Below are 19,859 nucleotides of genomic sequence, written 5' to 3' on the forward strand. Positions count from 1 at the left end.
TCGTTGCCCGTTTGCGTTTTTTTAGATTTTACGTGCGGTTTGTTTTGTTTTTTTTCTTTCTTGCTATTTCTATGCTCGGGTGGCCTCCGCTTCATGGTTGATGGTTTTCGTATTTTTGGAACGGAGCCGATCGGTCACGTGGGTCCCACGCCTCGCGTACGAAAACAAAGGAGGTTCTGCGTCTTTTAAGTCATAAAAGCAATAAGCATGGATAGTATTTCGGGTGCGATCATACCAGCACTAATTCACCGGATCCCATCAGAACTCCGCAGCTAAGCGTGCTTGGGCGAGAGTAGTAGTAGGATGGGTGACCCCTGGGAAGTCCTCGTGTTGCACCCCCTTTTTCGTTGTCCGTTTGCGTTTTTTTAGATTTTATGTGCGGTTTTTTTTGTTTTTTTTTCTTTCTTGGTATTTCTATGCTCGGGTGGCCTCCGCTTCATGGTTGATGGTTTTCGTATTTTTTGAACAGAGCCGATCGGTCACGTGGGTTCCACGCCTCGCGTACGAAAACAAAGGAGGTTCTGCGTCTTTTAAGATATAAAAGCAATAAGCATGAATAGTATTTCGGGTGCGATCATACCAGCACTAATGCACCGGATCACATCAGAACTCCGCAGTTAAGCGTGCTTGGGAGAGAGTAGTACTAGGGTGGGTGACCCCCTGGGAAGTTGTCGTGTTGCACCCCCTTTTTCGTTGCCCGTTTGCGTTTTTTTAGATTTTACGTGCGGTTTTTTTTTGTTTTTTTTTTCTTTCTTGCTATTTCTATGCTCGGGTGGCCTCCGTTTCATGGTTCATGGTTTCCGTATTTTTGTAACGGAGCCGATCGGTCACGTGGGTCCTACGCCTCGCGTACGAAAACAAAGGAGGTTCTGCGTCTTTTAAGACATAAAAGCAATAAGCATGGATAGTATTTCGGGTGCGATCACACCAGCACTAATGCACCGGATCCCATCAGAACCCCTCAGTTAAGCGTGCTTGGGCGAGAGTAGTACTAGGATGGGTGACCCCCTGGGAAGTCCTTGTGTTGCACCTCCTTTTTCGTTGCCCGTTTGCGTTTTTTTAGATTTTACGTGCGGTTTTTTTTTGTTTTTTTTTCTTTCTTGCTATTTCTATGCTCGAGTGGCCTCCGCTTCATGGTTGATGCTTTTCGTATTTTTGGAACGGAGCCGATCGGTCACGTGGGTCCCACGCCTCGCGTACGAAAACAAAGGAGGTTCTGCGTCTTTTAAGTCATAAAAGCAATAAGCATGGATAGTATTTCGGGTGCGATCATACCAGCACTAATTCACCGGATCCCATCAGAACTCCGCAGCTAAGCGTGCTTGGGCGAGAGTAGTACTAGGATGGGTGACCCCCTGGGAAGTCCTCGTGTTGCACCCCCCTTTTTCGTTGCCCGTTTGCGTTTTTTTAGATTTTACGTGCGGTTTTTTTTTGTTTTTTTTTCTTTCTTGCTATTTCTATGCTCGGGTGGCCTCCGCTTCATGGTTGATCGTTTTCGTATTTTTTGAACAGAGCCGATCGGTCACGTGGGTTCCACGCCTCGCGTACGAAAACAAAGGAGGTTCTGCGTCTTTTAAGATATAAAAGCAATAAGCATGAATAGTATTTCGGGTGCGATCATACCAGCACTAATGCACCGGATCACATCAGAACTCCGCAGTTAAGCGTGCTTGGGCGATAGTAGTACTAGAATGGGTGACCCCCTGGGAAGTCCTCGTGTTGCACCCCCTTTTTTGTTGCCCGTTTGCGTTTTTTTAGATTTTTCGTGCGGTTTTTTTTTGTTTTTTTTTCTTTCTTGCTATTTCTATGCTCGGGTGGCCTCCGTTTTATGGTTCATGGTCTTCGTATTTTTGGAACGGAGCCGATCGGTCACGTGGGTCCCACGCCTCGCGTACGAAAACAAAGGAGGTTCTGCGTCTTTTAAGACATACAAGCAATAAGCATGGATAGTATTTCGGGTGCGATCATACCAGCACTAATGCACCGGATCCCATCAGAACCCCTCAGTTAAGCGTGCTTGGGCGAGAGTAGTACTAGGATGGGTGACCCCCTGGGAAGTCCTTGTGTTGCACCTCCTTTTTCGTTGCCCGTTTGCGTTTTTTTAGATTTTACGTGCGGTTTTTTTTTGTTTTTTTTTCTTTCTTGCTATTTCTATGCTCGAGTGGCCTCCGCTTCATGGTTGATGCTTTTCGTATTTTTGGAACGGAGCCGATCGGTCACGTGGGTCCCACGCCTCGCGTACGAAAACAAAGGAGGTTCTGCGTCTTTTAAGTCATAAAAGCAATAAGCATGGATAGTATTTCGGGTGCGATCATACCAACACTAATTCACCGGATCCCATCAGAACTCCGCAGCTAAGCGTGCTTGGGCGAGAGTAGTAGTAGGATGGGTGACCCCATGGGAAGTCCTCGTGTTGCACCCCCTTTTTCGTTGCCCGTTTGCGTTTTTTTAGATTTTACGTGCGGTTTTTTTTTGTTTTTTTTTCTTTCTTGGTATTTCTATGCTCGGGTGGCCTCCGCTTCATGGTTGATGGTTTTCGTATTTTTTGAACAGAGCCGATCGGTCACGTGGGTTCCACGCCTCGCGTACGAAAACAAAGGAGGTTCTGCGTCTTTTAAGATATAAAAGCAATAAGCATGAATAGTATTTCGGGTGCGATCATACCAGCACTAATGCACCGGATCACATCAGAACTCCGCAGTTAAGCGTGCTTGGGAGAGAGTAGTACTAGGATGGGTGACCCCCTGGGAAGTTGTCGTGTTGCACCCCCCCTTTTTCGTTGCCCGTTTGCGTTTTTTTGGATTTTACGTGCGGTTTTTTTTTGTTTTTTTTTTCTTTCTTGCTATTTCTATGCTCGGGTGGCCTCCGTTTCATGGTTCATGGTTTTCGTATTTTTGGAACGAAGCCGATCGGTCACGTGGGTCCTACGCCTCGCGTACGAAAACAAAGGAGGTTCTGCGTCTTTTAAGACATAAAAGCAATAAGCATGGATAGTATTTCGGGTGCGATCATACCAGCACTAATGCACCGGATCCCATCAGAACCCCTCAGTTAAGCGTGCTTGGGCGAGAGTAGTACTAGGATGGGTGACCCCCTGGGAAGTCCTTGTGTTGCACCTCCTTTTTCGTTGCCCGTTTGCGTTTTTTTAGATTTTACGTGCGGTTTTTTTTTTGTTTTTTTTTCTTTCTTGCTATTTCTATGCTCGAGTGGCCTCCGCTTCATGGTTGATGCTTTTCGTATTTTTGGAACGGAGCCGATCGGTCACGTGGGTCCCACGCCTCGCGTACGAAAACAAAGGAGGTTCTGCGTCTTTTAAGTCATAAAAGCAATAAGCATGGATAGTATTTCGGGTGCGATCATACCAGCACTAATTCACCGGATCCCATCAGAACTCCGCAGCTAAGCGTGCTTGGGCGAGAGTAGTACTAGGATGGGTGACCCCCTGGGAAGTCCTCGTGTTGCACCCCCCTTTTTCGTTGCCCGTTTGCGTTTTTTTAGATTTTACGTGCGGTTTTTTTTTGTTTTTTTTTCTTTCTTGCTATTTCTATGCTCGGGTGGCCTCCGCTTCATGGTTGATGGTTTTCGTATTTTTTGAACAGAGCCGATCGGTCACGTGGGTTCCACGCCTCGCGTACGAAAACAAAGGAGGTTCTGCGTCTTTTAAGATATAAAAGCAATAAGCATGAATAGTATTTCGGGTGCGATCATACCAGCACTAATGCACCGGATCACATCAGAACTCCGCAGTTAAGCGTGCTTGGGCGAGAGTAGTACTAGGATGGGTGACCCCCTGGGAAGTTGTCGTGTTGCACCCCCCTTTTTTCGTTGCCCGTTTGCGTTTTTTTAGATTTTATGTGCGGTTTTTTTTTGTTTTTTTTTCTTTCTTGCTATTTCTATGCTCGGGTGGCCTCCGCTTCATGGTTGATGCTTTTCCTATTTTTGGAACGGAGCCGATCGGTCACGTGGGTCCCAAGCCTCGCGTACGAAAACAAAGGAGGTTCTGCGTCTTTTAAGACATAAAAGCAATAAGCATGGATAGTTATATCGGGTGCGATCATACCAGCACTAATGCACCGGATCCCATCAGAACTCCGCAGTTAAGCGTGCTTGGGCGAGAGTAGTACTAGGATAGGTGACCCCTTGGGAAGTCCTCGTGTTGCACCCCTTTTTTCGTTGCCCGTTTGCGTTTTTTTAGATTTTACGTGCGGTTTTTTTTTTTCTTTCTTGCTATTTCTATGCTCGGGTGGCCTCCGCTTCATTGTTGATGCTTTTCGTATTTTTGGAACGGAGCCTATCGGTCACGTGGGTCCCACGCCTCGCGTACGAAAACAAAGGAGGTTCTGCGTCTTTTAAGTCATAAAAGCAATAAGCATGGATAGTATTTCGGGTGCGATCATACCAGCACTAATTCACCGGATCCCATCAGAACTCCGCAGCTAAGCGTGCTTGGGCGAGAGTAGTACTAGGATGGGTGACCCCCTGGGAAGTCCTCGTGTTGCACCCCCCTTTTTCGTTGCCCGTTTGCGTTTTTTTAGATTTTACGTGCGATTTTTTTTGTTTTTTTTTCTTTCTTGCTATTTCTATGCTCGGGTGGCCTCCGCTTCATGGTTGATGGTTTTCGTATTTTTTGAACAGAGCCGATCGGTCACGTGGGTTCCACGCCTCGCGTACGAAAACAAAGGAGGTTCTGCGTCTTTTAAGATATAAAAGCAATAAGCATGAATAGTATTTCGGGTGCGATCATACCAGCACTAATGCACCGGATCACATCAGAACTCCGCAGTTAAGCGTGCTTGGGCGAGAGTAGTACTAGGATGGGTTAGCCCCTGGGAAGTTGTCGTGTTGCACCCCCCTTTTTTCGTTGCCCGTTTGCGTTTTTTTAGATTTTACGTGCGGTTTTTTTTGTTTTTTTTTCTTTCTTGCTATTTCTATGCTCGGGTGGCCTCCGCTTCATGGTTCATGGTTTTCGTATTTTTGGAACGGAGCCGATCGGTTACGTGGGTCCCACGCCTCGCGTACGAAAACAAAGGAGGTTCTGCGTCTTTTAAGACATAAAAGCAATAAGCATGGATAGTATTTTGGGTGCGATCATACCAACACTAATGCATCGGATCCCATCTGAACTCCGCAGTTAAGCGTGCTTGGGCGAGAGTAGTACTAGGATGGGTGACCCCCTGGGAAGTTGTCGTGTTGCACCCCCCTTTTTCGTTGCCCGTTTGCGTTTTTTTAGATTTTACGTGCGGTTTTTTTTTGTTTTTTTTTCTTTCTTGCTATTTCTATGCTCGGGTGGCCTCCGTTTCATGGTTCATGGTTTTCGTATTTTTGGAACGGAGCCGATCGGTCACGTGGGTCCCACGCCTCGCGTACGAAAACAAAGGAGGTTCTGCGTCTTTTAAGTCATAAAAGCAATAAGCATGGATAGTATTTCGGGTGCGATCATACCAGCACTAATTCACCGGATCCCATCAGAACTCCGCAGCTAAGCGTGCTTGGGCGAGAGTAGTACTAGGATGGGTGACCCCCTGGGAAGTCCTCGTGTTGCACCCCCCTTTTTCGTTGCCCGTTTGCGTTTTTTTAGATTTTACGTGCGGTTTTTTTTTGTTTTTTTTTCTTTCTTGCTATTTCTATGCTCGGGTGGCCTCCGCTTCATGGTTGATGGTTTTCGTATTTTTTGAACAGAGCCGATCGGTCACGTGGGTTCCACGCCTCGCGTACGAAAACAAAGGAGGTTCTGCGTCTTTTAAGATATAAAAGCAATAAGCATGAATAGTATTTCGGGTGCGATCATACCAGCATTAATGCACCGGATCACATCAGAACTCCGCAGTTAAGCGTGCTTGGGCGAGAGTAGTACTAGGATGGGTGACCCCCTGGGAAGTTGTCGTGTTGCACCCCCCTTTTTTCGTTGCCCGTTTGCGTTTTTTTAGATTTTACGTGCGGTTTTTTTTTGTTTTTTTTTCTTTCTTGCTATTTCTATGCTCGGGTGGCCTCCGCTTCATGGTTGATGCTTTTCCTATTTTTGGAACGGAGCCGATCGGTCACGTGGGTCCCAAGCCTCGCGTACGAAAACAAAGGAGGTTCTGCGTCTTTTAAGACATAAAAGCAATAAGCATGGATAGTTATATCGGGTGCGATCATACCAGCACTAATGCACCGGATCCCATCAGAACTCCGCAGTTAAGCGTGCTTGGGCGAGAGTAGTACTAGGATAGGTGACCCCTTGGGAAGTCCTCGTGTTGCACCCCTTTTTTCGTTGCCCGTTTGCGTTTTTTTAGATTTTACGTGCGGTTTTTTTTTTCTTTCTTGCTATTTCTATGCTCGGGTGGCCTCCGCTTCATTGTTGATGCTTTTCGTATTTTTGGAACGGAGCCTATCGGTCACGTGGGTCCCACGCCTCGCGTACGAAAACAAAGGAGGTTCTGCGTCTTTTAAGTCATAAAAGCAATAAGCATGGATAGTATTTCGGGTGCGATCATACCAGCACTAATTCACCGGATCCCATCAGAACTCCGCAGCTAAGCGTGCTTGGGCGAGAGTAGTACTAGGATGGGTGACCCCCTGGGAAGTCCTCGTGTTGCACCCCCCTTTTTCGTTGCCCGTTTGCGTTTTTTTAGATTTTACGTGCGGTTTTTTTTTGTTTTTTTTTCTTTCTTGCTATTTCTATGCTCGGGTGGCCTCCGCTTCATGGTTGATGGTTTTCGTATTTTTTGAACAGAGCCGATCGGTCACGTGGGTTCCACGCCTCGCGTACGAAAACAAAGGAGGTTCTGCGTCTTTTAAGATATAAAAGCAATAAGCATGAATAGTATTTCGGGTGCGATCATACCAGCACTAATGCACCGGATCACATCAGAACTCCGCAGTTAAGCGTGCTTGGGCGAGAGTAGTACTAGGATGGGTTAGCCCCTGGGAAGTTGTCGTGTTGCACCCCCCTTTTTTCGTTGCCCGTTTGCGTTTTTTTAGATTTTACGTGCGGTTTTTTTTGTTTTTTTTTCTTTCTTGCTATTTCTATGCTCGGGTGGCCTCCGCTTCATGGTTCATGGTTTTCGTATTTTTGGAACGGAGCCGATCGGTTACGTGGGTCCCACGCCTCGCGTACGAAAACAAAGGAGGTTCTGCGTCTTTTAAGACATAAAAGCAATAAGCATGGATAGTATTTTGGGTGCGATCATACCAACACTAATGCATCGGATCCCATCTGAACTCCGCAGTTAAGCGTGCTTGGGCGAGAGTAGTACTAGGATGGGTGACCCCCTGGGAAGTTGTCGTGTTGCACCCCCCTTTTTCGTTGCCCGTTTGCGTTTTTTTAGATTTTACGTGCGGTTTTTTTTTGTTTTTTTTTCTTTCTTGCTATTTCTATGCTCGGGTGGCCTCCGTTTCATGGTTCATGGTTTTCGTATTTTTGGAACGGAGCCGATCGGTCACGTGGGTCCCACGCCTCGCGTACGAAAACAAAGGAGGTTCTGCGTCTTTTAAGACATAAAAGCAATAAGCATGGATAGTATTTCGGGTGCGATCATACCAACACTAATGCACCGGATCCCATCAGAACTCCGCAGTTAAGCGTGCTTGGGCGAAAGTAGTACTAGGATGGGTGACCCCTTGGGAAGTCCTCGTGTTGCACCCCTTTTTTTGTTGCCCGTTTGCGGTTTTTTAGATTTTATGAGCGGTTTTTGTTTTGTTTTTTTTTCTTTCTTGCTATTTCTATGCTCGGGTGGCCTCCGCTTCATGGTTGATGATTTTCGTATTTTTGGAACGGAGCTGATCGGTCAAGTGGGTCCCACGCCTCGCGTACGAAAACAAAGGAGGTTCTGCGTCTTTTAAGACATAAAAGCAATAAGCATGGATAGTATTTCGGGTGCGATCATACCAGCACTAATGCACCGGATCCCATCAGAACTCCGCTGTGAAGCGTGCTTGGGCGAGAGTAGTACTAGGATGGGTGACCCCCTGGGAAGTGCTCGTGTTGCACCCCCCTTTTTCGTTGCCCGTTTGCGTTTTTTTAGATTTTACGTGTGGTTTTTTTTGTTTTTTTTTCTTTCTTGCTATTTCTATGCTCGCGTGGCCTCCGCTTCATGGTTCATGGTTTTCGTATTTTTGGAACGGAGCTGATCGGTCACGTGGGTCCCACGCCTCGCGTACGAAAACAAAGGAGATTCTGCGTCTTTTAAGACATAAAAGCAATAAGCATTGATAGTTATATCGGGTGTGATTATACCAGCACTATTGCACCGGATCCCATCAGAACTCCGCAGTTAAGTGTGCTTGGGCGAGAGTAGTACTAGGATGGGTGACCCCCGGGAAGTCCTCGTGTTGCACCCCCCCTTTTTCGTTGCCCGTTTGCGTTTTTTTAGATTTTACATGCGGTTTTTTTTGTTTTTTTTTCTTTCTTGCTATTTCTATGCTCGGGTGGCCTCCGCTTCATGGTTAATGGTTTTCGTATTTTTGTAACGGAGCCGATCGGTCACGTGGGTCCAACGCCTCGCGTACGAAAAGAAAGGAGGTTCTGCGTCTTTTAAGACATAAAAGCAATAAGCATGGATAGTATTTCGGGTGCGATCATACCAGCACTAATGCACCGGATCCCATAAGAACTCCGCAGTTAAGCGTGCTTGGGCGAGAGTAGTACTAGGATGGGTGACCCCCTAGGAAGTCCTTCTGTTGCACCTCCTTTTTCGTTGCCCGTTTGCGTTTTTTTAGATTTTACGTGCGGTTTTTTTTTGTTTTTTTTTCTTTCTTGCTATTTCTATGCTCGGGTGGCCTCCGTTTCATGGTTCATGGTTTTCGTATTTTTGGAATGGAGCCGATCGGTCACGTGGTTCCACGCCTCGCGTACGAAAACAAAGGAGGTTCTGCGTCTTTTAAGACATAAAAGTAATAAGAATGGATAGTATTTCGGGTGCGATCATAGCAGCACTAATGCACCGGATCCCATCAGAACTCTGCAGTTAAGCGTGCTTGGGCGAGAGTAGTACTAGGATGGGTGACCCACTGGGAAGTCCTCGTGTTGCACCCCCCCTTTTTCGTTGCCCGTTTGCGTTTTTTTAGATTTTAAGTGCGGTTTTTTTTTGTTTTTTTTTCTTTCTTGCTATTTCTATACTCGGGTGGCCTCCGCTTCATGGTTGATGGTTTTCGTATTTTTGGAACTGAGCCGATCGGTCACATGGGTTCCACACCTCGCGTACGAAAACAAAGGAGGTTCTGCGTCTTTTAAGATATAAAAGCAATAAGCATGGATAGTATATCGGGTGCGATCATAACAGCACTAATGCACCGGATCCCATCAGAACTCCGCAGTTAAGCGTGCTTTGGTGAGAGTAGTACTAGGATGGGTGACCCCCTGGGAAGTCCTCGTGTTGCACCCCCCTTTTTCGTTGCCCGTTTGCGTTTTTTTAGATTTTACGTGCGGTTTTTTTTTGTTTTTTTCTTTCTTGCTATTTCTATGCTCGGGTGGCCTCCGCTTCATGGTTGATAGTTTTCGTATTTTTGGAACGGAGCCGATCCGTCACGTGGGTCCCACGCCTCGCGTACGAAAACAAAGGAGGTTCTGCGTCTTTTAAGACATAAAAGAAATAAGAATGGATAGTATTTCGGGTGCGATCATACCAGCACTAATCCACCAGATCCCATCAGAACTCCGCAGTTAAGCGTGCTTGGGCGAGAGTAGTACTAGGATGGGTGACCCCCTGGGAAGTCCTTGTGTTGCATTACGCGCAGTTTTTTTTTTGTTTTTTTTTTCTTTCTTGCTATTTCTATGCTCGGGTGGCCTCCGTTTCATTGTTCATGGTTTTCGTATTTTTGGAACGGAGCCGATCGGTCACGTGGGTCCCACGCCTCGCGTACGAAAACAAAGGAGGTTATGCGTCTTTTAAGACATAAAAGCAATAAGCATGGATAGTATTTCGGGTGCGATCATACCAACACTAATGCACCGGATCCCATCAGAACTCCGCAGTGAAGTGTGCTTGGGCGAGAGTAGTACTAGGATGGGTGACCCCCTGGGAAGTCCGTGTTGCACCCCCCTTTTTCGTTGCCCGTTTGCGTTTTTTTAGATTTTACGTGTGGTTTTTTTTGTTTTTTTTTCTTTCTTGCTATTTCTATGCTCGCGTGGCCTCCGCTTCATGGTTCATGGTTTTCGTATTTTTGGAACGGAGCTGATCGGTCATGTGGGTCCCACGCCTCGCGTACGAAAACAAAGGAGATTATGCGTCTTTTAAGACATAAAAGCAATAAGCATGGATAGTTATATCGGGTGCGATTATACCAGCACTATTGCACCGGATCCCATCAGAACTCCGCAGTTAAGCGTGCTTGGGCGAGAGTAGTACTAGGATGGGTGACCCTCTGGGAAGTACTTGTGTTGCATCTCCTTTTTCGTTGCCCGTTTGCGTTTTTTTAGATTTTACGTGCGGTTTTTTTTTTTTTTTTCTTTCTTTCTATTTCTATGCTCGGGTGGCCTCCGTTTCATGGTTCATGGTTTTCGTATTTTTGGAACGGAGCCGATCGGTCACGTGGGTCCTACGCCTCACGTACGAAAACAAAGGAGGTTCTGCGTCTTTTAAGACATAAAAGCAATAAGCATGGATAGTATTTTGGGTGCGATCATACCAGCACTAATGCACCGGATCCCATCAGAATTCCGCAGTTAAGCGTGCTTGGGCGAGAGTAGTACTAGAATGGGTGACCCCCTGGGAAGTCCTTGTGTTGCACCTCCTTTTTCGGTGCCCGTTTGCGTTTTTTTAGATTTTACGTGCGGTTTTTTTTTTGTTTTTTTTTCTTTCTTGCTATTTCTATGCTCGGGTGGCCTCCGCTTCATGGTTGATGCTTTTCCTATTTTTGGAACGGAGCCGATCGGTCACGTGGGTCCCACGCCTCGTGTACGAAAACAAAGGAGGTTCTGCGTCTTTTAAGACATAAAAGCAATAAGCATGAATAGTATTTCGGGTGCGATCATACCAGCACTAATGCACCGGATCCATCAGAACTCCGCTGTGAAGCGTGCTTGCGCGAGAGTAGTACTAGGATGGGTGACCCCCTGGGAAGTCCTCGTGTTGCACCCTCCTTTTTCGTTGCCCGTTTGCGTTTTTTTAGATTTTACGTGCGGTTTTTTTTTGTTTTTTTTTCTTTCTTGCTATTTCTATGCTCGGGTGGCCACCGTTTCATGGTTCATGGTTTTCGTATTTTTGGAACGGAGCCGATCGGTCACGTGGGTCCCACGCCTCGCGTACGAAAACAAAGGAGGTTGTGCGTCTTTTAAGACATAAAAGCAATAAGCATGGATAGTATTTCGGGTGCGATCATACCAGCACTAATGCACCGGATCCCATCAGAACTTCGTTGTGAAGCGTGCTTGGGCGAGAGTAGTACTAGGATGGGTGACCCCCTGGGAAGTCCTCGTGTTGCACCCCCCTTTTTCGTTGCCCGTTTGCGTTTTTTTAGATTTTACGTGCGGTTTTTTTTTGTTTTTTTTTCTTTCTTGGTATTTCTATGCTCGGGTGGCCTCCGTTTCATGGTTCATGGTTTTCGTATTTTTGGAACGGAGCCGATCGGTCACGTGGGTCCCACGCCTCGCGTACGAAAACAAAGGAGGTTCTGCGTCTTTTAAGACATAAAAGCAATAAGCATGGATAGTATTTCGGGTGCGATCATACCAGCACTAATGCACCGGATCCCATCAGAACTCTGCTGTGAAGCGTGCTTGGGCGAGAGTAGTACTAGGATGGGTGACCCCCTGGGAAGTCCTCGTGTTGCACCCCCCTTTTTCGTTGCCCGTTTGCGTTTTTTAAGATTTTACGTGTGGTTTTTTTTGTTTTTTTTTATTTCTTGCTATTTCTATGCTCGCGTGGCCTCCGATTCATGGTTCATGGTTTTCGTATTTTTGGAACGGAGCTGATCGGTCACGTGGGTCCCACGCCTCGCGTACGAAAACAAAGGAGGTTCTGCGTCTTTTAAGACATAAAAGCAATAAGCATGGATAGTTATATCTGGTGCGATCATACCAGCACTAATGCACCGGATCCCATCAGAACTCCGCAGTTAAGCGTGCTTGGGCGAGAGTAGTACTAGGATGGGTGACCCCCGGGAAGTCCTCGTGTTGCACCCCCCTTTTTCGTTGCCCGTTTGCGTTTTTTTAGATTTTACGTGCGGTTTTTTTTTTGATTTTTTTCTTTCTTGCTATTTCTATGCTCGCGTGGCCTCCGCTTCATGGGTGATAGTTTTCGTATTTTTGGAACGGAGCCGATCGGTCACGTGGGTCCCAAGCCTCGCGTACGAAAACAAAGGAGGTTCTGCGTCTTTTAAGACATAAAAGCAATAAGCATGGATAGTTATATCGGGTGCGATCATACCAGCACTAATGCACCGGATCCCATCAGAACTCCGCAGTTAAGCGTGCTTGTGCGAGAGTAGTACTAGGATAGGTGACCCCTTGCGAAGTCCTCGTGTTGCACCCCTTTTTTCGTTGCCCGTTTGCGTTTTTTTAGATTTTACGTGCGGTTTTTTTTTTCTTTCTTGCTATTTCTATGCTCGGGTGGCCTCCGCTTCATGGTTGATGCTTTTCGTATTTTTGGAACGGAGCCTATTGGTCACGTGGGTCCCACGCCTCGCGTACGAAAACAAAGGAGGTTCTGCGTCTTTTAAGACATAAAAGCAATAAGCATGGATAGTATTTCGGGTGCGATCATACCAGCACTAATGCACCGGATCCCATCAGAACTCCGCTGTGAAGCGTGCTTGGGCGTGAGTAGTACTAGGATGGGTGACCCCCTGGGAAGTTGTCGTGTTGCACCCCCCTTTTTCGTTGCCCGTTTGCATTTTTTTAGATTTTACGTGTGGTTTTTTTTGTTTTTTTTTCTTTCTTGCTATTTCTATGCTCGCGTGGCCTCCGCTTCATGGTTCATGGTTTTCGTATTTTTGGAACGGAGCTGATCGGTCACGTGCGTCCCACGCCTCGCGTACGAAAACAAAGGAGGTTCTACGTCTTTTAAGACATAAAAGCAATAAGCATGGATAGTTATATCGGGTGCGATCATACCAGCACTAAGGCACCGGATCCCATCAGAACTCCGCAGTTAAGTGTGCTTGGGCGAGAGTAGTACTAGGATGGGTGACCCCCGGGAAGTCCTCGTGTTGCACCCCTTTTTTTCGTTGCCCGTTTGCGTTTTTTTAGATTTTACGTGCGGTTTGTTTTGTTTTTTTTCTTTCTTGCTATTTCTATGCTCGGGTGGCCTCCGCTTCATGGTTGATGGTTTTCGTATTTTTGGAACGGAGCCGATCGGTCACGTGGGTCCCACGCCTCGCGTACGAAAACAAAGGAGGTTCTGCGTCTTTTAAGTCATAAAAGCAATAAGCATGGATAGTATTTCGGGTGCGATCATACCAGCACTAATTCACCGGATCCCATCAGAACTCCGCAGCTAAGCGTGCTTGGGCGAGAGTAGTACTAGGATGGGTGACCCCCTGGGAAGTCCACGTGTTGCACCCCCCTTTTTCGTTGCCCGTTTGCGTTTTTTTAGATTTTACGTGCGGTTTTTTTTTGTTTTTTTTTTTCTTTCTTGCTATTTCTATGCTCGGGTGGCCTCCGCTTCATGGTTGATGGTTTTCGTATTTTTTGAACAGAGCCGATCGGTCACGTGGGTTCCACGCCTCGCGTACGAAAACAAAGGAGGTTCTGCGTCTTTTAAGATATAAAAGCAATAAGCATGAATAGTATTTTTGGTGCGATCATACCAGCACTAATGCACCGGATCACATCAGAACTCCGCAGTTAAGAGTGTGCTTGGGAGAGAGTAGTACTAGGATGGGTGACCCCCTGGGAAGTTGTCGTGTTGCACCCCCCCTTTTTCGTTGCCCGTTTGCGTTTTTTTAGATTTTACGTGCGTTTTTTTTTTGTTTTTTTTCTTTCTTGCTATTTCTATGCTCGGGTGGCCTCCGTTTCATGGTTCATGGTTTTCGTATTTTTGGAACGGAGCCGATCGGTCACGTGGGTCCTACGCCTCGCGTACGAAAACAAAGGAGGTTCTGCGTCTTTTAAGACATAAAAGCAATAAGCATGGATAGTATTTCGGGTGCGATCATACTAGCACTAATGCACCGGATCCCATCAGAACCCCTCAGTTAAGCGTGCTTGGGCGAGAGTAGTACTAGGATGCGTGCTTGGGCGAGAGTAGTACTAGGATGGGTGACCCCCTGGGAAGTCCTTGGGTTGCACCTCCTTTTTCGTTGCCCGTTTGCGTTTTTTTAGATTTTACGTGCGGTTTTTTTTTGTTTTTTTTTCTTTCTTGCTATTTCTATGCTCGAGTGGCCTCCGCTTCATGGTTGATGCTTTTCGTATTTTTGGAACGGAGCCGATCGGTCACGTGGGTCCCACGCCTCGCGTACGAAAACAAAGGAGGTTCTGCGTCTTTTAAGTCATAAAAGCAATAAGCATGGATAGTATTTCGGGTGCGATCATACCAGCACTAATTCACCGGATCCCATCAGAACTCCGCAGCTAAGCGTGCTTGGGCGAGAGTAGTACTAGGATGGGTGACCCCCTGGGAAGTCCTCGTGTTGCACCCCCCTTTTTCGTTGCCCGTTTGCGTTTTTTTAGATTTTACGTGCGGTTTTTTTTGTTTTTTTTTCTTTCTTGCTATTTCTATGCTCGGGTGGCCTCCGCTTCATGGTTGATGGTTTTCGTATTTTTTGAACAGAGCCGATCGGTCACGTGGGTTCCACGCCTCGCGTACGAAAACAAAGGAGGTTCTGCGTCTTTTAAGATATAAAAGCAATAAGCATGAATAGTATTTCGGTTGCGATCATACCAGCACTAATGCACCGGATCACATTAGAACTCCGCAGTTAAGCGTGCTTGGGCGAGAGTAGTACTAGGATGGGTCACCCCCTGGGAAGTTGTCGTGTTGCACCCCCCTTTTTTTCGTTGCCCGTTTGCGTTTTTTTAGATTTTACGTGCGGTTTTTTTTTGTTTTTTTTTCTTTCTTGCTATTTCTATGCTCGGGTGGCCTCCGCTTCATGGTTGATGCTTTTCCTATTTTTGGAACGGAGCCGATCGGTCACGTGGGTCCCAAGCCTCGCGTACGAAAACAAAGGAGGTTCTGCGTCTTTTAAGACATAAAAGCAATAAGCATGGATAGTTATATCGGGTGCGATCATACCAGCACTAATGCACCGGATCCCATCAGAACTCCGCAGTTAAGCGTGCTTGGGCGAGAGTAGTACTAGGATAGGTGACCCCTTGGGAAGTCCTCGTGTTGCACCCCTTTTTTCGTTGCCCGTTTGCGTTTTTTTAGATTTTACGTGCGATTTTTTTTTTCTTTCTTGCTATTTCTATGCTCGGGTGGCCTCCGCTTCATGGTTGATGCTTTTGGTATTTTTGGAACGGAGCCTATTGGTCACGTGGGTCCCACGCCTCGCGTACGAAAACAAAGGAGGTTCTGCGTCTTTTAAGACATAAAAGCAATAAGCATGGATAGTATTTCCGGTGCGATCATACCAGCACTAATGCACCGGATCCCATCAGAACTCCGCTGTGAAGCGTGCTTGGGCGTGAGTAGTACTAGGATGGGTGACCCCCTGGGAAGTTGTCGTGTTGCACCCCCCTTTTTCGTTGCCCGTTTGCGTTTTTTTAGATTTTACATGTGGTTTTTTTTGTTTTTTTTCTTTCTTGCTATTTCTATGCTCGCGTGGCCTCCGCTTCATGGTTCATGGTTTTCGTATTTTTGGAACGGAGCTGATCGGTCACGTGGGTCCCACGCCTCGCGTACGAAAACAAAGGAGGTTCTGCGTCTTTTAAGACATAAAAGCAATAAGCATGGATAGTTATATCGGGTGCGATCATACCAGCACTAATGCACCGGATCCCATCAGAACTCCGCAGTTAAGTGTGCTTGGGCGAGAGTAGTACTAGGATGGGTGACCCCCGGGAAGTCCTCGTGTTGCACCCCCTTTTTTCGTTGCCCGTTTGCGTTTTTTTAGATTTTACGTGCGGTTTGTTTTGTTTTTTTTTCTTTCTTGCTATTTCTATGCTCGGGTGGCCTCCGCTTCATGGTTGATGGTTTTCGTATTTTTGGAACGGAGCCGATCGGTCACGTGGGTCCCACGCCTCGCGTACGAAAACAAAGGAGGTTCTGCGTCTTTTAAGTCATAAAAGCAATAAGCATGGATAGTATTTCGGGTGCGATCATACCAGCACTAATTCACCGGATCCCATCAGAACTCCACAGCTAAGCGTGCTTGGGCGAGAGTAGTAGTAGGATGGGTGACCCCTGGGAAGTCCTCGTGTTGCACCCCCCTTTTTCGTTGTCCGTTTGCGTTTTTTTAGATTTTATGTGCGGTTTTTTTTGTTTTTTTTTCTTTCTTGGTATTTCTATGCTCGGGTGGCCTCCGCTTCATGGTTGATGGTTTTCGTATTTTTTGAACAGAGCCGATCGGTCACGTGGGTTCCACGCCTCGCGTACGAAAACAAAGGAGGTTCTGCGTCTTTTAAGATATAAAAGCAATAAGCATGAATAGTATTTCGGGTGCGATCATACCAGCACTAATGCACCGGATCACATCAGAACTCCGCAGTTAAGCGTGCTTGGGAGAGAGTAGTACTAGGATGGGTGACCCCCTGGGAAGTTGTCGTGTTGCACCCCCCTTTTTCGTTGCCCGTTTGCGTTTTTTTAGATTTTACGTGCGGTTTTTTTTTGTTTTTTTTTTTCTTTCTTGCTATTTCTATGCTCGGGTGGCCTCCGTTTCATGGTTCATGGTTTCCGTATTTTTGTAACGGAGCCGATCGGTCACGTGGGTCCTACGCCTCGCGTACGAAAACAAAGGAGGTTCTGCGTCTTTTAAGACATAAAAGCAATAAGCATGGATAGTATTTCGGGTGCGATCATACCAGCACTAATGCACCGGATCCCATCAGAACCCCTCAGTTAAGCGTGCTTGGGCGAGAGTAGTACTAGGATGGGTGACCCCCTGGGAAGTCCTTGTGTTGCACCTCCTTTTTCGTTGCCCGTTTGCGTTTTTTTAGATTTTACGTGCGGTTTTTTTTTGTTTTTTTTCTTTCTTGCTATTTCTATGCTCGAGTGGCCTCCGCTTCATGGTTGATGCTTTTCGTATTTTTGGAACGGAGCCGATCGGTCACGTGGGTCCCACGCCTCGCGTACGAAAACAAAGGAGGTTCTGCGTCTTTTAAGTCATAAAAGCAATAAGCATGGATAGTATTTCGGGTGCGATCATACCAGCACTAATTCACCGGATCCCATCAGAACTCCGCAGCTAAGCGTGCTTGGGCGAGAGTAGTACTAGGATGGGTGACCCCCTGGGAAGTCCTCGTGTTGCACCCCCCTTTTTCGTTGCCCGTTTGCGTTTTTTTAGATTTTACGTGCGGTTTTTTTTTGTTTTTTTTTCTTTCTTGCTATTTCTATGCTCGGGTGGCCTCCGCTTCATGGTTGATCGTTTTCGTATTTTTTGAACAGAGCCGATCGGTCACGTGGGTTCCACGCCTCGCGTACGAAAACAAAGGAGGTTCTGCGTCTTTTAAGATATAAAAGCAATAAGCATGAATACTATTTCGGGTGCGATCATACCAGCACTAATGCACCGGATCACATCAGAACTCCGCAGTTAAACGTGCTTGGGCGATAGTAGTACTAGAATGGGTGACCCCCTGGGAAGTCCTCGTGTTGCACCCCCTTTTTTGTTGCCCGTTTGCGTTTTTTTAGATTTTTCGTGCGGTTTTTTTTTGTTTTTTTTTCTTTCTTGCTATTTCTATGCTCGGGTGGCCTCCGTTTTATGGTTCATGGTCTTCGTATTTTTGGAACGGAGCCGATCGGTCACGTGGGTCCCACGCCTCGCGTACGAAAACAAAGGAGGTTCTGCGTCTTTTAAGACATACAAGCAATAAGCATGGATAGTATTTCGGGTGCGATCATACCAGCACTAATGCACCGGATCCCATCAGAACCCCTCAGTTAAGCGTGCTTGGGCGAGAGTAGTACTAGGATGGGTGACCCCCTGGGAAGTCCTTGTGTTGCACCTCCTTTTTCGTTGCCCGTTTGCGTTTTTTTAGATTTTACGTGCGGTTTTTTTTTGTTTTTTTTTCTTTCTTGCTATTTCTATGCTCGAGTGGCCTCCGCTTCATGGTTGATGCTTTTCGTATTTTTGGAACGGAGCCGATCGGTCACGTGGGTCCCACGCCTCGCGTACGAAAACAAAGGAGGTTCTGCGTCTTTTAAGTCATAAAAGCAATAAGCATGGATAGTATTTCGGGTGCGATCATACCAACACTAATTCACCGGATCCCATCAGAACTCCGCAGCTAAGCGTGCTTGGGCGAGAGTAGTAGTAGGATGGGTGACCCCCTGGGAAGTCCTCGTGTTGCACCCCCTTTTTCGTTGCCCGTTTGCGTTTTTTTAGATTTTACGTGCGGTTTTTTTTTTGTTTTTTTTTCTTTCTTGGTATTTCTATGCTCGGGTGGCCTCCGCTTCATGGTTGATGATTTTCGTATTTTTTGAACAGAGCCGATCGGTCACGTGGGTTCCACGCCTCGCGTACGAAAACAAAGGAGGTTCTGCGTCTTTTAAGATATAAAAGCAATAAGCATGAATAGTATTTCGGGTGCGATCATACCAGCACTAATGCACCGGATCACATCAGAACTCCGTAGTTAAGCGTGCTTGGGAGAGAGTAGTACTAGGATGGGTGACCCCCTGGGAAGTTGTCGTGTTGCACCCCCCCTTTTTCGTTGCCCGTTTGCGTTTTTTTGGATTTTACGTGCGGTTTTTTTTTGTTTTTTTTTTCTTTCTTGCTATTTCTATGCTCGGGTGGCCTCCGTTTCATGGTTCATGGTTTTCGTATTTTTGGAACGAAGCCGATCGGTCACGTGGGTCATACGCCTCGCGTACGAAAACAAAGGAGGTTCTGCGTCTTTTAAGACATAAAAGCAATAAGCATGGATAGTATTTCGGGTGCGATCATACCAGCACTAATGCACCGGATCCCATCAGAACCCCTCAGTTAAGCGTGCTTGGGCGAGAGTAGTACTAGGATGGGTGACCCCCTGGGAAGTCCTTGTGTTGCACCTCCTTTTTCGTTGCCCGTTTGCGTTTTTTTAGATTTTACGTGCGGTTTTTTTTTGTTTTTTTTTCTTTCTTGCTATTTCTATGCTCGAGTGGCCTCCGCTTCATGGTTGATGCTTTTCGTATTTTTGGAACGGAGCCGATCGGTCACGTGGGTCCCACGCCTCGCGTACGAAAACAAAGGAGGTTCTGCGTCTTTTAAGTCATAAAAGCAATAAGCATGGATAGTATTTCGGGTGCGATCATACCAGCACTAATTCACCGGATCCCATCAGAACTCCGCAGCTAAGCGTGCTTGGGCGAGAGTAGTACTAGGATGGGTGACCCCCCTGGGAAGTCCTCGTGTTGCACCCCCCTTTTTCGTTGCCCGTTTGCGTTTTTTTAGATTTTACGTGCGGTTTTTTTTTGTTTTTTTTTCTTTCTTGCTATTTCTATGCTCGGGTGGCCTCCGCTTCATGGTTGATGGTTTTCGTATTTTTTGAACAGAGCCGATCGGTCACGTGGGTTCCACGCCTCGCGTACGAAAACAAAGGAGGTTCTGCGTCTTTTAAGATATAAAAGCAATAAGCATGAATAGTATTTCGGGTGCGATCATACCAGCACTAATGCATCGGATCACATCAGAACTCCGCAGTTAAGCGTGCTTGGGCGAGAGTAGTACTAGGATGGGTGACCCCCTGGGAAGTTGTCGTGTTGCACCCCCCTTTTTTCGTTGCCCGTTTGCGTTTTTTTAGATTTTACGTGCGGTTTTTTTTGTTTTTTTTCTTTCTTGCTATTTCTATGCTCGGGTGGCCT

The 19,859-nt window shown here is 46.6% G+C and overlaps 56 non-coding genes and 1 pseudogene across 56 annotated transcripts; all 57 read left to right on the forward strand.

Annotated features, from left to right (window-relative positions):
- Nucleotides 1–221: 221 nt before the first annotated feature.
- On the forward strand, nucleotides 222–339 carry LOC145148862 (5S ribosomal RNA). Its single transcript, XR_013729727.1, has one exon. It is a non-coding gene; the product is annotated as a 5S ribosomal RNA (ribosomal RNA).
- Nucleotides 340–566: 227 nt separating this feature from the next.
- Nucleotides 567–685, forward strand: LOC145149670 (5S ribosomal RNA). The gene has a single exon (XR_013730521.1). It is a non-coding gene; the product is annotated as a 5S ribosomal RNA (ribosomal RNA).
- Nucleotides 686–914: 229 nt separating this feature from the next.
- On the forward strand, nucleotides 915–1,033 carry LOC145150282 (5S ribosomal RNA). Its single transcript, XR_013731101.1, has one exon. It is a non-coding gene; the product is annotated as a 5S ribosomal RNA (ribosomal RNA).
- A 228-nt stretch (nucleotides 1,034–1,261) lies between these two features.
- On the forward strand, nucleotides 1,262–1,380 carry LOC145134286 (5S ribosomal RNA). Its single transcript, XR_013719063.1, has one exon. It is a non-coding gene; the product is annotated as a 5S ribosomal RNA (ribosomal RNA).
- A 229-nt stretch (nucleotides 1,381–1,609) lies between these two features.
- Nucleotides 1,610–1,728, forward strand: LOC145148199 (5S ribosomal RNA). The gene has a single exon (XR_013729095.1). It is a non-coding gene; the product is annotated as a 5S ribosomal RNA (ribosomal RNA).
- A 228-nt stretch (nucleotides 1,729–1,956) lies between these two features.
- On the forward strand, nucleotides 1,957–2,075 carry LOC145149558 (5S ribosomal RNA). The gene has a single exon (XR_013730414.1). It is a non-coding gene; the product is annotated as a 5S ribosomal RNA (ribosomal RNA).
- A 228-nt stretch (nucleotides 2,076–2,303) lies between these two features.
- LOC145149056 (5S ribosomal RNA) lies at nucleotides 2,304–2,422 on the forward strand. The gene has a single exon (XR_013729918.1). It is a non-coding gene; the product is annotated as a 5S ribosomal RNA (ribosomal RNA).
- Nucleotides 2,423–2,650: 228 nt separating this feature from the next.
- Nucleotides 2,651–2,769, forward strand: LOC145149434 (5S ribosomal RNA). The gene has a single exon (XR_013730291.1). It is a non-coding gene; the product is annotated as a 5S ribosomal RNA (ribosomal RNA).
- A 231-nt stretch (nucleotides 2,770–3,000) lies between these two features.
- Nucleotides 3,001–3,119, forward strand: LOC145149559 (5S ribosomal RNA). Its single transcript, XR_013730415.1, has one exon. It is a non-coding gene; the product is annotated as a 5S ribosomal RNA (ribosomal RNA).
- Nucleotides 3,120–3,348: 229 nt separating this feature from the next.
- On the forward strand, nucleotides 3,349–3,467 carry LOC145134293 (5S ribosomal RNA). Its single transcript, XR_013719067.1, has one exon. It is a non-coding gene; the product is annotated as a 5S ribosomal RNA (ribosomal RNA).
- A 229-nt stretch (nucleotides 3,468–3,696) lies between these two features.
- LOC145146029 (5S ribosomal RNA) lies at nucleotides 3,697–3,815 on the forward strand. Its single transcript, XR_013726977.1, has one exon. It is a non-coding gene; the product is annotated as a 5S ribosomal RNA (ribosomal RNA).
- A 231-nt stretch (nucleotides 3,816–4,046) lies between these two features.
- On the forward strand, nucleotides 4,047–4,165 carry LOC145141648 (5S ribosomal RNA). The gene has a single exon (XR_013722846.1). It is a non-coding gene; the product is annotated as a 5S ribosomal RNA (ribosomal RNA).
- Nucleotides 4,166–4,385: 220 nt separating this feature from the next.
- LOC145134299 (5S ribosomal RNA) lies at nucleotides 4,386–4,504 on the forward strand. Its single transcript, XR_013719069.1, has one exon. It is a non-coding gene; the product is annotated as a 5S ribosomal RNA (ribosomal RNA).
- Nucleotides 4,505–4,732: 228 nt separating this feature from the next.
- On the forward strand, nucleotides 4,733–4,851 carry LOC145150006 (5S ribosomal RNA). The gene has a single exon (XR_013730838.1). It is a non-coding gene; the product is annotated as a 5S ribosomal RNA (ribosomal RNA).
- A 229-nt stretch (nucleotides 4,852–5,080) lies between these two features.
- On the forward strand, nucleotides 5,081–5,199 carry LOC145149192 (5S ribosomal RNA). The gene has a single exon (XR_013730046.1). It is a non-coding gene; the product is annotated as a 5S ribosomal RNA (ribosomal RNA).
- Nucleotides 5,200–5,428: 229 nt separating this feature from the next.
- Nucleotides 5,429–5,547, forward strand: LOC145134307 (5S ribosomal RNA). Its single transcript, XR_013719071.1, has one exon. It is a non-coding gene; the product is annotated as a 5S ribosomal RNA (ribosomal RNA).
- Nucleotides 5,548–5,776: 229 nt separating this feature from the next.
- LOC145147322 (5S ribosomal RNA) lies at nucleotides 5,777–5,895 on the forward strand. The gene has a single exon (XR_013728229.1). It is a non-coding gene; the product is annotated as a 5S ribosomal RNA (ribosomal RNA).
- Nucleotides 5,896–6,126: 231 nt separating this feature from the next.
- Nucleotides 6,127–6,245, forward strand: LOC145141659 (5S ribosomal RNA). Its single transcript, XR_013722857.1, has one exon. It is a non-coding gene; the product is annotated as a 5S ribosomal RNA (ribosomal RNA).
- A 219-nt stretch (nucleotides 6,246–6,464) lies between these two features.
- LOC145134321 (5S ribosomal RNA) lies at nucleotides 6,465–6,583 on the forward strand. The gene has a single exon (XR_013719073.1). It is a non-coding gene; the product is annotated as a 5S ribosomal RNA (ribosomal RNA).
- A 229-nt stretch (nucleotides 6,584–6,812) lies between these two features.
- LOC145150008 (5S ribosomal RNA) lies at nucleotides 6,813–6,931 on the forward strand. The gene has a single exon (XR_013730839.1). It is a non-coding gene; the product is annotated as a 5S ribosomal RNA (ribosomal RNA).
- Nucleotides 6,932–7,160: 229 nt separating this feature from the next.
- LOC145149193 (5S ribosomal RNA) lies at nucleotides 7,161–7,279 on the forward strand. Its single transcript, XR_013730047.1, has one exon. It is a non-coding gene; the product is annotated as a 5S ribosomal RNA (ribosomal RNA).
- Nucleotides 7,280–7,508: 229 nt separating this feature from the next.
- LOC145147775 (5S ribosomal RNA) lies at nucleotides 7,509–7,627 on the forward strand. Its single transcript, XR_013728667.1, has one exon. It is a non-coding gene; the product is annotated as a 5S ribosomal RNA (ribosomal RNA).
- A 229-nt stretch (nucleotides 7,628–7,856) lies between these two features.
- LOC145146242 (5S ribosomal RNA) lies at nucleotides 7,857–7,975 on the forward strand. Its single transcript, XR_013727188.1, has one exon. It is a non-coding gene; the product is annotated as a 5S ribosomal RNA (ribosomal RNA).
- Nucleotides 7,976–8,204: 229 nt separating this feature from the next.
- Nucleotides 8,205–8,322, forward strand: LOC145149123 (5S ribosomal RNA). The gene has a single exon (XR_013729981.1). It is a non-coding gene; the product is annotated as a 5S ribosomal RNA (ribosomal RNA).
- A 229-nt stretch (nucleotides 8,323–8,551) lies between these two features.
- LOC145149928 (5S ribosomal RNA) lies at nucleotides 8,552–8,670 on the forward strand. The gene has a single exon (XR_013730765.1). It is a non-coding gene; the product is annotated as a 5S ribosomal RNA (ribosomal RNA).
- A 227-nt stretch (nucleotides 8,671–8,897) lies between these two features.
- LOC145148285 (5S ribosomal RNA) lies at nucleotides 8,898–9,016 on the forward strand. The gene has a single exon (XR_013729176.1). It is a non-coding gene; the product is annotated as a 5S ribosomal RNA (ribosomal RNA).
- Nucleotides 9,017–9,246: 230 nt separating this feature from the next.
- LOC145149762 (5S ribosomal RNA) lies at nucleotides 9,247–9,365 on the forward strand. The gene has a single exon (XR_013730610.1). It is a non-coding gene; the product is annotated as a 5S ribosomal RNA (ribosomal RNA).
- Nucleotides 9,366–9,592: 227 nt separating this feature from the next.
- On the forward strand, nucleotides 9,593–9,711 carry LOC145149169 (5S ribosomal RNA). The gene has a single exon (XR_013730025.1). It is a non-coding gene; the product is annotated as a 5S ribosomal RNA (ribosomal RNA).
- A 193-nt stretch (nucleotides 9,712–9,904) lies between these two features.
- On the forward strand, nucleotides 9,905–10,021 carry LOC145150330 (5S ribosomal RNA). The gene has a single exon (XR_013731149.1). It is a non-coding gene; the product is annotated as a 5S ribosomal RNA (ribosomal RNA).
- A 229-nt stretch (nucleotides 10,022–10,250) lies between these two features.
- On the forward strand, nucleotides 10,251–10,369 carry LOC145148623 (5S ribosomal RNA). Its single transcript, XR_013729499.1, has one exon. It is a non-coding gene; the product is annotated as a 5S ribosomal RNA (ribosomal RNA).
- Nucleotides 10,370–10,594: 225 nt separating this feature from the next.
- On the forward strand, nucleotides 10,595–10,713 carry LOC145147344 (5S ribosomal RNA). Its single transcript, XR_013728251.1, has one exon. It is a non-coding gene; the product is annotated as a 5S ribosomal RNA (ribosomal RNA).
- Nucleotides 10,714–10,942: 229 nt separating this feature from the next.
- LOC145150933 (5S ribosomal RNA) lies at nucleotides 10,943–11,060 on the forward strand. The gene has a single exon (XR_013731738.1). It is a non-coding gene; the product is annotated as a 5S ribosomal RNA (ribosomal RNA).
- A 229-nt stretch (nucleotides 11,061–11,289) lies between these two features.
- LOC145147476 (5S ribosomal RNA) lies at nucleotides 11,290–11,408 on the forward strand. The gene has a single exon (XR_013728378.1). It is a non-coding gene; the product is annotated as a 5S ribosomal RNA (ribosomal RNA).
- Nucleotides 11,409–11,637: 229 nt separating this feature from the next.
- Nucleotides 11,638–11,756, forward strand: LOC145146869 (5S ribosomal RNA). Its single transcript, XR_013727793.1, has one exon. It is a non-coding gene; the product is annotated as a 5S ribosomal RNA (ribosomal RNA).
- Nucleotides 11,757–11,985: 229 nt separating this feature from the next.
- On the forward strand, nucleotides 11,986–12,103 carry LOC145147207 (5S ribosomal RNA). The gene has a single exon (XR_013728117.1). It is a non-coding gene; the product is annotated as a 5S ribosomal RNA (ribosomal RNA).
- Nucleotides 12,104–12,333: 230 nt separating this feature from the next.
- Nucleotides 12,334–12,452, forward strand: LOC145149277 (5S ribosomal RNA). The gene has a single exon (XR_013730128.1). It is a non-coding gene; the product is annotated as a 5S ribosomal RNA (ribosomal RNA).
- A 219-nt stretch (nucleotides 12,453–12,671) lies between these two features.
- LOC145148212 (5S ribosomal RNA) lies at nucleotides 12,672–12,790 on the forward strand. Its single transcript, XR_013729107.1, has one exon. It is a non-coding gene; the product is annotated as a 5S ribosomal RNA (ribosomal RNA).
- Nucleotides 12,791–13,019: 229 nt separating this feature from the next.
- Nucleotides 13,020–13,137, forward strand: LOC145147505 (5S ribosomal RNA). The gene has a single exon (XR_013728406.1). It is a non-coding gene; the product is annotated as a 5S ribosomal RNA (ribosomal RNA).
- Nucleotides 13,138–13,364: 227 nt separating this feature from the next.
- Nucleotides 13,365–13,483, forward strand: LOC145156090 (5S ribosomal RNA). The gene has a single exon (XR_013736516.1). It is a non-coding gene; the product is annotated as a 5S ribosomal RNA (ribosomal RNA).
- A 231-nt stretch (nucleotides 13,484–13,714) lies between these two features.
- LOC145151125 (5S ribosomal RNA) lies at nucleotides 13,715–13,835 on the forward strand. Its single transcript, XR_013731915.1, has one exon. It is a non-coding gene; the product is annotated as a 5S ribosomal RNA (ribosomal RNA).
- A 229-nt stretch (nucleotides 13,836–14,064) lies between these two features.
- Nucleotides 14,065–14,212, forward strand: LOC145151397 (5S ribosomal RNA; annotated as a pseudogene).
- A 228-nt stretch (nucleotides 14,213–14,440) lies between these two features.
- On the forward strand, nucleotides 14,441–14,559 carry LOC145134328 (5S ribosomal RNA). The gene has a single exon (XR_013719075.1). It is a non-coding gene; the product is annotated as a 5S ribosomal RNA (ribosomal RNA).
- Nucleotides 14,560–14,787: 228 nt separating this feature from the next.
- LOC145149588 (5S ribosomal RNA) lies at nucleotides 14,788–14,906 on the forward strand. The gene has a single exon (XR_013730444.1). It is a non-coding gene; the product is annotated as a 5S ribosomal RNA (ribosomal RNA).
- Nucleotides 14,907–15,138: 232 nt separating this feature from the next.
- On the forward strand, nucleotides 15,139–15,257 carry LOC145141670 (5S ribosomal RNA). Its single transcript, XR_013722868.1, has one exon. It is a non-coding gene; the product is annotated as a 5S ribosomal RNA (ribosomal RNA).
- Nucleotides 15,258–15,476: 219 nt separating this feature from the next.
- LOC145149745 (5S ribosomal RNA) lies at nucleotides 15,477–15,595 on the forward strand. Its single transcript, XR_013730594.1, has one exon. It is a non-coding gene; the product is annotated as a 5S ribosomal RNA (ribosomal RNA).
- A 228-nt stretch (nucleotides 15,596–15,823) lies between these two features.
- On the forward strand, nucleotides 15,824–15,941 carry LOC145146463 (5S ribosomal RNA). The gene has a single exon (XR_013727408.1). It is a non-coding gene; the product is annotated as a 5S ribosomal RNA (ribosomal RNA).
- A 228-nt stretch (nucleotides 15,942–16,169) lies between these two features.
- Nucleotides 16,170–16,287, forward strand: LOC145149887 (5S ribosomal RNA). The gene has a single exon (XR_013730726.1). It is a non-coding gene; the product is annotated as a 5S ribosomal RNA (ribosomal RNA).
- Nucleotides 16,288–16,515: 228 nt separating this feature from the next.
- Nucleotides 16,516–16,634, forward strand: LOC145149435 (5S ribosomal RNA). Its single transcript, XR_013730292.1, has one exon. It is a non-coding gene; the product is annotated as a 5S ribosomal RNA (ribosomal RNA).
- A 231-nt stretch (nucleotides 16,635–16,865) lies between these two features.
- On the forward strand, nucleotides 16,866–16,984 carry LOC145149560 (5S ribosomal RNA). The gene has a single exon (XR_013730416.1). It is a non-coding gene; the product is annotated as a 5S ribosomal RNA (ribosomal RNA).
- Nucleotides 16,985–17,211: 227 nt separating this feature from the next.
- Nucleotides 17,212–17,330, forward strand: LOC145134334 (5S ribosomal RNA). Its single transcript, XR_013719077.1, has one exon. It is a non-coding gene; the product is annotated as a 5S ribosomal RNA (ribosomal RNA).
- A 229-nt stretch (nucleotides 17,331–17,559) lies between these two features.
- LOC145148936 (5S ribosomal RNA) lies at nucleotides 17,560–17,678 on the forward strand. The gene has a single exon (XR_013729798.1). It is a non-coding gene; the product is annotated as a 5S ribosomal RNA (ribosomal RNA).
- A 228-nt stretch (nucleotides 17,679–17,906) lies between these two features.
- LOC145149561 (5S ribosomal RNA) lies at nucleotides 17,907–18,025 on the forward strand. Its single transcript, XR_013730417.1, has one exon. It is a non-coding gene; the product is annotated as a 5S ribosomal RNA (ribosomal RNA).
- Nucleotides 18,026–18,253: 228 nt separating this feature from the next.
- LOC145148819 (5S ribosomal RNA) lies at nucleotides 18,254–18,372 on the forward strand. Its single transcript, XR_013729685.1, has one exon. It is a non-coding gene; the product is annotated as a 5S ribosomal RNA (ribosomal RNA).
- A 229-nt stretch (nucleotides 18,373–18,601) lies between these two features.
- On the forward strand, nucleotides 18,602–18,720 carry LOC145149508 (5S ribosomal RNA). The gene has a single exon (XR_013730374.1). It is a non-coding gene; the product is annotated as a 5S ribosomal RNA (ribosomal RNA).
- Nucleotides 18,721–18,951: 231 nt separating this feature from the next.
- Nucleotides 18,952–19,070, forward strand: LOC145149562 (5S ribosomal RNA). Its single transcript, XR_013730418.1, has one exon. It is a non-coding gene; the product is annotated as a 5S ribosomal RNA (ribosomal RNA).
- Nucleotides 19,071–19,298: 228 nt separating this feature from the next.
- Nucleotides 19,299–19,418, forward strand: LOC145147269 (5S ribosomal RNA). Its single transcript, XR_013728176.1, has one exon. It is a non-coding gene; the product is annotated as a 5S ribosomal RNA (ribosomal RNA).
- A 229-nt stretch (nucleotides 19,419–19,647) lies between these two features.
- Nucleotides 19,648–19,766, forward strand: LOC145148338 (5S ribosomal RNA). The gene has a single exon (XR_013729226.1). It is a non-coding gene; the product is annotated as a 5S ribosomal RNA (ribosomal RNA).
- Nucleotides 19,767–19,859: the final 93 nt, after the last annotated feature.

Source organism: Lactuca virosa, chromosome 1 (assembly GCF_052849685.1).
Source record: "Lactuca virosa cultivar CGN04683 chromosome 1, Lactuca_virosa_CGN04683_v6, whole genome shotgun sequence".
NCBI classification, from domain to species: domain Eukaryota; kingdom Viridiplantae; phylum Streptophyta; class Magnoliopsida; order Asterales; family Asteraceae; genus Lactuca; species Lactuca virosa.